Here is a 13,116-nt window from a genome sequence, read left to right as displayed (position 1 = left end):
ATGTGATTCTTTTTTTGGAATTCAGGTCTTCATTCTCTATGTTATTATCTTATTAATTATTAATAAGTCAGAATTAAGTGTTGCTGTGCTTTCCTAAATGAGGCCCCATCTCTCTTTCTCATCTCTATTCATGCAGTTCTGATTTAAGGTGTTCTTTCTCAGATAAGGAGCAGCTCCCAAATGGGGATGCGCCCAGCCATGCCTGGCTATCATGATCGATGGCCATTCCTGGCGCCTATCTGTCTGTGACATTCTTGAGAACATCTGGATTGCGGTCCTAAATGTCTGAGGTCATTGTTACTCATCTCTCACCTTGACCAACCAATCAGGAACCAGCAGGGTGCGGTAACCCCACGTGGGTCTGAAATGCCCACTAATCATTCGACCAATCACCATCTGTCTTGGTTCTGGTTTAAAAGACACTGCACAGCTCAGAAACTTTGCTTCTCAGGCCAATTTGCGTGTCGTCCCAGGGAATGCCTGTACGTAAATCGCTAGCCAACTCCAACGTGGACACTTCGCTTGACACCGTGTAAACATTTGGACTCTTGTCGACATGTTGTACATTGCATCTTGAGAATTAAATTGTTACCTCAACGCAAGTTGATATCAATTCAATTCATATGCGTAATGTTTTTACTTTTGAGTAGCTAATGTAGACTGATTAACAATAGTATAGTCCTAACAGAATACTGAAGCATATTCTTTGTTTGTATATCTTTGTGTTTTGCATCTCTTTGTGAATATATACTTTGCACTTTGATAACCCTCACAGTAAGATCTACCATCTGTATCCAGGCAGATTGCTGTATGTTTTATATGCACAATTTATGTATTAATAAATGTATCTCATTTATTGAATCCGTGTGTGTGTGTGTGTGTGTGTGTGTGTGTGTGTGTGTTTGTCTCTGATCGATTGATTTTCTAATAGCCATGACGAGTCACCTCGTGATTACTGCTACAATTAATAAATTGTCCCAGTAAATTCACAAAACCCCTACACTGTATATGCTGAAGTGAATTGTATTGTTATTATATGCAGAAAATAAATAAATTGAAGAGTTGACTGGTTTCCTTCTATTGAGTTTATGTTTTTATACAGTGTACATGTAAATTAAAAATAAAACTGAATGATATTGAGATGATTTCTGATTGACACATTCTTGTTAGGTTGCTGTCTTCCCATATAAATATCTTAAAATTTGAAAACTGTTTTTCTTGTGCTTTTGGGTTCTGTATTGTACAATAAGAGGAATGTGTTGATTTATACTCATGACAAATTAGTTCACTGAGCTCAATAGGGTTAATTACAGGTCTACTGGGCTGACTTTGTCAGTGCAGCTGTGTTCAGGTGTAAGCCCTCCAGGGTCCAATTTAGGACAGCAAATTAATTAAACAATCGATGTCTGAGCCCTTAGTGACATAATCACTTTTATTTATTGAAATCAACAACCAATTAAGAATAGCAAATAATGTGTTTAAACCACAAAGGTAAAGGTCACAAGAGTGAAAGTAGCTTTTCACAGTTACAATTTCCTCCAGTCAGATTACAACTGTGAAAGTCTTTAAAATACATGACTGAAAAAACACTGCACAAAAAACGAATGGAATCCACTGTGGTTCTTTGATCATTATGGAAATTGTACCAAACCCAAAAGAATTTACTAAACAACATAACGTGGCGCTACAACTGAACCTTGCTAAACAAAACTTAGTCTCTGAAGGTTGAAGTCATCAGAGCTAATGTTGAAGAAGTTGCCAGATATATCTTTGAGGGAAATGCATTACACCTAATTAGAAGCAGCCGTGTGAAATAGAAAGGAGTGTGAAAATGGAAAGAAGATCTCTTAGAAGACTAAGTGTAATCCTGAGGTGACAAGTGTGTTTTTGCCTCAAGACTGTGACATTAATAATAATGAGAGTGATGAAAATGGTGAGCTGGTGAGGAGAACAGGTCACTGCAGGACAAAGGAAAATTTCAGGCGATTCTCAAGATAAAAGATATTAGACCAGCAAGGAAGCCTCAAGAAAGATGGGAAGCCGAAACTAAGGTGTTTGTGGGAGTGATATGCTGTAGCTGCAAAGAGCGAAAACCAGGGACCTTGGCGACACTGTGATTCATCAGTGGATTGAAAAGGCCTGATGACGACGACGATGATGAGTGAACACAACAACACAAAAAGAACTCTTTACTTTCATGTTAATTTGATTTTTTGAACAACATAATCCTACGTAGAGCTACGAACACCATGGTGGCACACAAGGGAAAATGAGGAACAGCAGCGGACTCCTCTGGCTTGCCCACTTTCCTCCCCAGACAACTCCACTGCTCTTCACCCTGCATCTTAAGGAACTGTCAATTTTACAGGTAGTCCTCGACTTACAACGTATGCGACTTACGAACACTCCCCGTCCCCTTGATCGTACAGAATCACTGTACAGAACTGTATATTTGTTTCGTGTCCCGGAGTTTGGTGGTAACGTTTAACATTGTTGACATCATCAGCCTGCCCGACACCGTGCTGCCGCATGTTATTGTTTGGGTGCTTAGCATGCAAATGGCTAGCAAGCAAAAAAGTGAGTGTTCTGGTGGTGCCAATAGGAAAAAATGAAAGCAAAAGACAATAGTTTAGAAATTAAAGTGAACATAATAGTGCAGCATGAAAATGGAAAATTGGTATCGACAATCGCACGAGACTTTGGCTTTCTCATTCGACAATATCCACAATATTAAAGGACAAGGAAAGAATCGGTGAAGCAGTGAAAGCATCAGCGCCTATGAAAGCTACACTAATAATGAAAAAAAGAACAGGGCAATGAAATGCATATGTTCATGGTTAAAACTAAGAGGCATGCCTTTAAATTAAGAACTTCAGCCATAAGGAAGACTCTGCCCGGCCATATGGTGAGTGCTGTCATGCAAGGACGTTTCAACAGATGCCTTACAGAGGTTCTCAGATCAATAAGCAATGTGCAACAGAATGAGCAACACAGGAAATGTCCTTCTCTTTTTTCCGACCTTATTCTTCTTGCCGTTGTTACACTGCACAGTTAGGCAAGTGTCCTTGGAGGACAATAGGGTGAAGCAAGTCAATGCATATTAACCTTTAGACTGTGTCATTCCCTCTATAACACACTGCACCTGCCTGGTGGTTTTTGTTACAAAGAGGTTGATAAACTTTATCATTCTTTTCAAAACATTGTGGCACTGTCCACTGGTGCAATTCTGCTTGAGACATTAACACCGCTAAGGCACAATGTAAAAATGCAGTGCTAATTTAGGATCTTCTGGGTACCAGGTTTTCTGAATTGTAATATATCTGTGAAACTCTTTTTTCTTTGATGGCTGCATCATCGCTCACCATGAGAGGTGTTACAAAGCACTACTGTCTGTATTGCCCTGTGTGACCGTCTGTCCTTATGTGTGAGTAGCGTATTGCTCTGGCTCTGTACTCACTGTACATTACAGTATTTTCAGGAGTCATGGGTTTATTTGACCATTTCACCTTCTGGTTACCACCATCAAAGAAAATTTGAATTCTATACTATGAAACTTTGAAATTTGAAGTAGTTACCTCTTCTAAAACATTGTTGTCATATAAGATTACATATATTATGCCTCTAAATCAACTCCTACCCTGAGGTTATAGTAAGGCAATAAATATTTTTTAATTTTGATTTACGAAAATCTACCACTCAACCACTAAATCTGCTTGAAGGTGGAAAAAAAAGGATCCTTGTAAATATTTACAAGTGATCTCCAGTGATTATACAATTATATTAGCTATTCTAAATTTTTATTTTATGACAGAATAAACCTATTAAACCCATCGAATCTAGATTAGCTTGCCACTTTTATTCTTTACAATATGTCGGTGGGAAGACAGGATAATGACAGAATGCATATTTACATATGAATATTAAATGGAAATATGGCAGACTCTGATTAGCCTGATGCTCATCTCCTGATTTCTGCATGTCTCTCTAAACTTTTTTGGATGTGCACATCAACAGCATGTAAATGTTTTAGCGGTTTATTAATAGTTTTAGGTAAGAATGATTATTGATTTTATGACATCCTTTTATTTAATTTTGTCTTACTCTGTTGATAGTTCTCTTTGTTTTCCCTTTCCCAATTTTGCTACCAAGTGATAAAAGTTCCATGTCGTTCCTCCTCTTGTTCTACCTTTACAAAGACAAGATTACAAATGACTAAATCATCTTTTGTGTCTTTGGAGTAATGGGTTAACATTTCATATTTTGAGATCTTTTCTAAAGTGAACTTAAATGTAACAGTGTTTATAAAAAATGTTTCAAAGGGTGATACCTTTGAAGATAATTGTATTTTTTCTGACAAATAAAACTAGACAGCCATCTGATGAAGAGCTTTTTGAGTTATGCTTAGGTCAGTTCTACATTTGCAATTAAAAATGCAATTATATTTAAAGATTTATCATAATTTGGAAATAAATCACAGATTAATTAGTTGCTTTGCTGTGAGACAATGCAGAGAGAAAAGAGATCACTTTATTGGCCATATACAATTTCTTGTATTAGGAATTTGTCTTTTCGCATACTCCAACTTGCTCTCCAAGAGACACACGGACAGGGAGAGAAGCTTGGGTTCAGAGCGCAGGGTCAGCCATTTATACGGCACCCCTGGAGCAGTTGGGGTTAAGGGCCTTTCTTAGGGGCCCAATGGAGTAGGTTTCTTTGCTGGCTGTGGGCAAAAGACGATTAACATTAGTGTAGATTTCTAGCAGATGGTTATGCCATTTTTGTATTTTCTGTAAATGTGCAATTTTTAGTGCTCTTGATTTATTAGTAGGTTAGTCTTAGAAATCGTGGTCTAACATTACCAGGTGTGACGTGAGTCCATTAAAAAAAAAAACATCACCCAGGACAGGCATGGTCAAACAGAAAGATCTAAAAATCACACTCTACAAGTTTAGTATGAAATAGCATTGCTGTTATTGGCATTTTAAGGTGTTACCCTCCAGCAACAAAGCAGAGAATGTGTTGCAGATGCTGGCTAGCTTAGAGTAATAGATTTCAGTTAAAGCAAGTGCTCTGAAAGATCACCTGCATTTCAGTCCATGACCAAATAAAATAGTCTATACCAATGCCTTTCTGTAGTGTACAGCACTATAATTACAGAATGAGTGCTGTACCCAAAACATGTATCATACTGTATAACATATTCTTATTTGTAAAGCTGACATTCAGAGGTCCATCAAAGAGCCATTTGTTCAAGGAAGCATGTGCAAGCATAAACTACAAGGTTCTTGACATGTCATGGCACCTGGAGACTAATTAGGCGGAAGATTCCCAAATGCTATAGAATGAAAGTATCTGAGACAGGCTATAGATCCACCTGGTCTTCAATAAGGTCAATAAGACTGACCAAGAAAGCTGAAGCGTTCTTCAGCACATCACGCCCTCAGCCAGGTATTGGGGTGACGTGTTGACATTTGCAGTTCGTCATCTAGAGGAACCTAGAAAATGCTTTTCAGTTTGTTTCCAAACCGAAATCTTGGAATTTGTTACAGAGAGAAAAAGTGCTGTGTGCCTTTAATTAATAATAATAATAATAATAATAATAATAATAATAATAATAATAATTCCTTACACTTATATAGCACTTCACTCAAAGCACTTTACAGGTAATGGGGATTCCCCTACAGCACCACCAGGATGACCAGCAATCAGTGGAGAGGAGAACAGATTAAGCCAATTCATAGATGGGGATTATTAGGAGGCCTTGATTGCTAAAAGTTAATGGGAAATTTGGCCATGATGCTGGGTTAACACCCCTGCTCTTTTGTAGAAACTCCCTGGGATCTTTAACGACCACAGAGAGTCAAGACCTCGGTTTAACGCCTTACCCAAATGATGGAGCTTTTTACAGTAATGAGTCCCTGTCACTATATTAGGATCCACACAGACCGCAGTTAATGAGTGCCCCCATTTGCCCCATTAACACCTCTTCCAGCAGCAACCTTAGTTTTTTCCCAGGAGGTCTCCCATCCAGGTACTGTCCAGGCTTACACCTCCTGAACTTCAGTGGGTTGTCAATTGAAAGTTGCAGGGTGGTATGACTTCTGGCCTTCCTAACCACTGTGGTAGTTTGTAAGTAAGGATCTCATCCAGTCTTTAATGAAAGAAGCTAGAGATCTGGCCGAGGTTGGTTAATTCAGAATTTTTTGGTTGATCCCGAATTAATTCATGAATTATTATTTGAAATGTAATGTTCTTTAGGATACTGAACTGGATTTTGAATTGGAATGAGAGTAGAATTTATTTCCATGACATTCAAAGCTACCTATTCTTAAAACATGAATGCCATTTATTTTGACAGATGTGCTACAATCAGCTGCCAAAGGCATTTATCATTTATCACTGTAAACCATATTGAGTTCAATATCATTCATAGATATATGCCAGTTCAACCTTAATTGTAGCTCAAATATTTATTTTTTTTTTCGCATTTGTGTTATAGTTCCACTATAGTCTATAGTCCTTTATCAATTGTTTTTCTTTATTCCTCCATTGCATAATCATGAGCAAACACACAGACACAAAATTGCTTCTATAAACATTGCCAAGCCTTAAAAAACTGTAAATACCTCAAACAAAAACAACTTCAAGTTTTGTTTTCACAAGTATTTTCCTTTATTTCAATCCAATGTTTTTTACTCATCAGTGTTGCATCTAATTTTTATAAAGTTACTCAAATGATGTGCCTGTTTCTGGCCTGAGAATCCTCTTTCCTCCCAGGCTGTGGGGGCAGATGAGGCAGGTGTGGAAGGGGAACTTGTGGATCAGGATCCTGTTCCAAGCAAGGTAAGCTAGGGTATGGTGGGCCTTCATCTGTAGCTGGAACCATCGGTGGGAATGTGGACTGACTATTCATATACAGTATGTAATATAATAAATGTGCTTCTTTGTTGGGGCTAAAAAGTAATGGCGGCCTTCTTCTTGGAAAGAGAGTGGAGAGTGAGCCTATCTATTGGCAATCCTTCGTTACTGATTCTCTCATCAATGACCAGTTTAAAACATGGATCAGGGGTGGCACACCATGCTTGCCAGTCACCCTTATTTCTCACACAGGAGTCCTGAAGACCCGAAATTATGCTCTGATATAACTAGCTGTGATGATTCTCTCAGCCTGACGTTTATCTGTGACCTCTTGAAATGGCACTGGTGCTACGTGGAAATCCCAGTCATTTTATATTGCAGGGATTTAGTGCCATCATGTATCATGTATGTAGTGATATAGTCATGGGGAGTTTCAGGTCATAGTTTGCTAGCTGAATGTAGCAGGGAAGCTCTGTAAAGACCCCATCGCAGGCTGGAACCTATCATCTTCACCTGGCTACTTCATCAGGTGACAAATTGCCAGCTGAATTTTGAAGCCTCCTTTCAAGACTTCACGGGCCTTTGAAGATGTGTGGAAAAATGCCACAAGTTTGTGGATGTTTGGCATCACGGTTTTGGCCTGTTTGTTCCATAGCATCATGGGCAACTCATTGTAGAGTATGAATATAGTACAGGCTCTGCTCAAGAGGACAATAATCCATCTGCTCGCTTGCCATTTTCATTTCAGAAGGCTCATCCTCACCTTCACCAGCTTTTTTAGCATTTCTGGAGTGAACGCCTCATCATGATGACTCCAAAAGAAGGTAACAGCAATGAATTGCAGTCATGTGTTGGCTAGAAATAAAACCCAAATCCACTGCCTGGAAGCCAGCTATGCTGACCACTGTACCAATACGTATCCCTTTTAATTGAAATGAGAACAGTAGGGGCAGAAGGGAAATCCCTTCAGTAGAGCTTTATCAAAATTACATGAACTTCAGTGCGCTCTGTCGCAGTTGCACTGCACTGTGTTCATGGCTAAATATAGAAAGCAATCTTAGCATATGCTCATAGTCATATGCTAAGGAGTTTTTTTTAAATGAACCAAGAATTTCAGATATTGACATAATAGTTTTCAGCTGACCAGTGTCTCCTTGTTATTTGCACAATAGCCATTTTTGCCAGGATAGATGTCTTTGTTGTACCCTATTTTTCAGTTATACAAGTTCAAATTGGAATTTAAAATGCTTTCAGATTTGAATCTTAAAAATGAACCTTTTCTTTTGAATGGCTATTATCTTGTTTAAATGTAATGTATACTTTTTTCTTCTTGGTGCTAATAAACATCCCAGTAAGATAACACTGGAAGTGGCAGGAAAGCATATGTAACACCAGTGTTTCAGCTCCTTGTGTTTACAGAGCTCAGCCCTCAAAGGTGTTAGCAATGTAAGTCATGCATATTTAAGTGTTTGTGGGGGATTCACAGTATATCAAGAAGCTAAGCCTCATACAACTACCACTGCCACATAAATAAATAACGTGTTGCTCAAAACAGGTTCATACATCACCAGTTTATGAAAACAAGTATTGCTACATTGTTTACATTAGAACATTTAAAAAATAACCCTTATTTCCTGGTAAGTTCTATAAAATATTTATGTTTGTAGCCTGTTTAATTTTTTAAAATACATTTTATGTCTGTGAACTGTTGGGAAATACGTATTAGCTTAAAGGTTATGTATTTAAAAAAAACTAACTAACTAAAGAAAATTGAGTGGATAAATCAATACGTAAAATAATCATAATCCCCAACCTGTAAAGCATTTGCCAAGAATATACTTCAGAGTATAGAGGCACATGAATTCTTTATTCTCTGGCACAGCTTTGGTGAAAAGAGTAATAATTCTTACACACTTAGTTAAATAAATATTTATTAATAGTGACAATACACACACTAAACTACGCATAAATATACAACATACTGTATAAGTTACGTTATCTACAAATATACAAATAAGACATCCCAGAGTCATATGTTCTAACCACCCAGAAAAAATCCCAGACTTCTACTAAGTAGTCGACTCTTAAATAACGCCTACAAAGGCCAAAAAAGAGATAAAAACTAAACAGAATGCAACCAGCAGTTAAATCTCTCTCTCTGCAAACCCCGATGCCACCAAATAAACGTGAACCTGTCTTCCTATTCTAAGCAGCACCCACTAAGCAGGGGAGAACATTTTAACCGAAGGATTCTTTACACAGGAAATCAGAGTTTACCAGAACCACAGAATAACAAGCTATCTTGGCGAGGTTCAAGACCTTAGTTCCAATCTGTTTTTTCCAGGTGATCTGGAACTAGGAGCTTTCACCTTCGATATCTTCCTCTTTCTTTTCCCTACCCTCTTCACTCTGCTTTACCATCCTCTTACATGCTGTATTTCTGGACTGTTGATTGACACTTAATCATTTATCCAGAGCTTAATTGACTCAGGTAAACCTAGGTAAACATTACTCTAAATGTTTTTGCTTTGATCACTGAATCTGGACCCCATACATCTCAGCCAAACATCACTTTGCTTTGAAGCTGGAAATGTTGACACTAAACAGGTGTTATCCAATGTATCTAGATTCTTAGAGACACTTTTGTATTCTTAGAGTCGCCTACTGTATAGCTGAAACAATACATTACATTCAAACTTCACACTCTCAATTATTTTAATAATTACCTTTTTTAATAACACAAATTATACAAAAGTACAACTGTACATCATCTCAAGCTGCTGTACATTACAATGAAAAAACTCATAAACAGAGGTAGGTATTATATACTGTACATAAATAAATACAGCAATAGAATTAAAAGCTAGAGTATATGAATTACTTTAAAGATAGGATTTGAAAAGTACTGAGTGAATAGTGAGATTCTGATGAGTCTGATAAGGGCTGGTCATTGAACATTGAAGATCATTGAACAGTCCTGGAACAACAGAACAGAAAGCACAGCCTCCCAGTGTTCAGAGTGTAGAGCATCTCATTAAGACCTGAAAGAAGACCAGAGTTCAAAGAGCACAAATGATGTGTAAGTGGATAAGGAGTGAACAATGCACTGATGTAAAAGTGGGCCTTATAGAGCAGTAGTATTTCAAGTTTTAGAATTATCACCGACAAACCCTAATACATTCAGTAGGATAAAGTACATATCTTTGCCTGGGATACCAAGTTTCTAAAGTTTTTATGAACCAGATAATTCTACTCAGGTAAGCTCACAGATGCTAGAAGGGCACAATCAATGATCTCTATACACGAAAGCTTCCAAATATGAACAAGAATGCCAATCTTTGCCTGGCACTTTTAAAAGAGTGTTTGGTTTTTTTTTCGCTAACATGAAAAAACAGCAAATACAGCTCCCTTTCCTGTGTTTTATAATCGGTGTACTGTATTTTTAACCAGTAGGTTTTCAGTATTTTCAAGGCTTCTTTCATGGTTACACATGAAGCACAGGCCATTATTTCTGGTTACATAAAGCAAAGGTAATTGTATTGACAGACTGTTGAATACTGTGTACTGCTTCAGTTTGAAAGAGTGTGAATTTTTTAAACAGATTTTACGCCCTTGAATGCCTCGCTGAGTAAAGGCGTTCACTAAGAGCAAAGACTGAGTCTGAGTAATTAACAATTGCTACTTCCAGCTTGTTGGGAGTGTAGAAAGGAAAAGATTCAGTATTGTATAGAGGGGAGGAAAGTTCCTTTCTATGCATACTGCTTCAGCATCTTCAGAAGTTTGTATTTTTGTGTGCTTGTGTCACTTGGATTATCTACATGCTGCATGTGCTCTGAGGAAATACATACGGTCTGTAGTGGACAAACTGGTTAGCGATACCAGTATAATGCCAGTATAATGAGTTGACCGCTATACCCCCTACAGTTCTTACCATTATCCATTCTCACTGAATGAAGGATTCTGCTCATCTCACTTCCTTTGCTTTTACCTTAATTGTCACATATTTCTGAAAAAAAAATAGTTAAAAGCAGTTCCCTTGAAGTTCCATTAGCCTTACTGGAGTATGAAGCCAGATAAGAGAGATCTTGAATGTTTCAATAGTGAATTATGACTCAGTTAAAAAAATGACAACATCAAAGATCAATACACATTAGCACTGAGTACACTTTATCACAAACCAATGAATGTAAAAAAATCAATTTTTCATTTATAACAAATGTCGCAGGTTAAACTCAGTAATGATGAGGAAGAAGCAAGTCTGTTTACTGATCAACTTACCAATTAAGAACAGAATGAATAACTTTCTCTGTCAGGTCAACCAAAATATGACATCTACAGCTACATCAGAAATACAAATTAGCTGTCTAACTCCATAAGCGGGCTAGATTCTCATAGACACACTAAGATTTTTGTTGTAGTCCAGAATCCTGTTAACATAGAATTCTTCTAAATACATTTCAGCAGATTATTTGTAAATGTATCCTCTACGTTTCTATTCATGTCATAATGTATGCAGTTCTACAAATTAAATTTGAAAAACAAAAAACACTGAGATGTAATGATTTAAAACAGTTTTACATTTCTGAATGTATGGATACAAGGATATCGCATCCTTATTTTGACCAGAAATCAAGGAACAGCAGAAGTGGGTTCACATCAGCATTTTCTAAGTACCTCGCATTTTAATCAGAACAGAGAGGTTATGTTTGAATGGAAACAAGGAAAAGAAAAAAAGACAAAAAACACAATGAGAAACATTCCAGTAAAGTTCCAGGAAAGCCATTCTTGTTTGTAGTTTGTAGGGCTATCAAAATAAAATATCAGAACTAAAAGGTACTGCACATACAAAAACACTGTGACAGGCTTCTCTGAAGCTTGGCTGACAGAGAGTAACAAGGACAAATGTATTTTGAAAGTATTGTGCTTTCAGTGTAGACAGATGAAACAAAAGACTTAGCAGCATCTTGTTGTACAGTAAATCATGGAAGGTTCCCCATTTTGTAGAGGAAGAGTTGGGAAAGGGCGATCCTTAAGGGGGAAAGAGGAGAGGTCAGGGGGACAGTTCAAACTGGGGGTGTGAAACGTTTAGCTGCCTCGTCCCATACAGGATCTTAGGTGGTCCACACCCACCGTCTGGCCATCTCGAGCCCCTTTTCCCTGCATTCATAGACTTCCAGAGTGTATTGAAAAACGATAATTACATCTCAGAATCACACTTTTGTACTTCACACATTTCGAATTAACTAAATATCTTGTTTACTAGATTGAATGTTATTTTCTAGAGATTGTTCACTTGATATAAATCTATTCACAAAAAAAACCAATGGATGCTCAGACATTCAAACACATTTGCTGTGTCTTTTCGCGTTATGCCAAAAAATTCAAAAGGGATTCAGCTTCACAACAAATCCCTTTTCCCCCCATTTTCATCCAAATTTGGTCATTCTACACCATCTAAATGAGGCAGAGGTACGATGACCTGTGAAACCAGTAGTGGACAGAATATTTTATTGGGGTGGTGTTTTTGAGTAAAAGAATGAAATCCTTCTTGATGAACCTCCTCCATATTTTTCTGGGTCCTTTTTTTGTGACTTGGAGACCGAACATCAGTAAAGCATCACGGAAGAAATCACTGTTCTTCTGTAGACGGCAGCACATTTGTTAAGGGTAAATGACTTACTGTCTCTACCTAAATAATGTGTAAATGAAAATTCTTTAAGGAACATACGTCAAAATCCAGTTGATGTCAATCGTGCGTCAGATGTCTTTATCAACAGTTTAAATCCACGAAGTTGACATGGTTTTGCGAGCACAAAAAGCATAGCTGATGTGAGACGAATTTCCAAAATCCCCACTAAACACTAAAAAATACAGATTAAAGAGTATTGAAGAATTGTGTCATAGTCACATGGAAAAATATTTTACGAGATTCCTGTCACAAAGAACACATGCAGAAAAGTATCAAAATATCTTTATATTGATCATTTTTGTGAAAGTCAAAGAGACGGGAAACTCCACTTTCAAACACTCAAAAATGCGTTGGAAATAAGTGGCATTGTTTCTGTTAAAACTAAAAACAGTTCAGTGATTTTGTAAATGTAACTATTAATCCGTTATTCTATTGTTAAAGAGTGGTTTTCGCCACAAACGTGCTGTCCCTGTGAATTAAACTGCTCTACTGAGTTTATGCATCTGAAAAACATCCGTTATTTTCTGATACTATACTTGTCAGGTTAAACCTTGTGATATATATCCTCT

The sequence above is a fragment of the Atractosteus spatula genome, chromosome 2 (assembly GCF_055471065.1).
Source record: "Atractosteus spatula isolate fAtrSpa1 chromosome 2, fAtrSpa1.hap1, whole genome shotgun sequence".
NCBI lineage: Eukaryota > Metazoa > Chordata > Actinopteri > Semionotiformes > Lepisosteidae > Atractosteus > Atractosteus spatula.
This window is presented reverse-complemented; position numbering follows the sequence as displayed.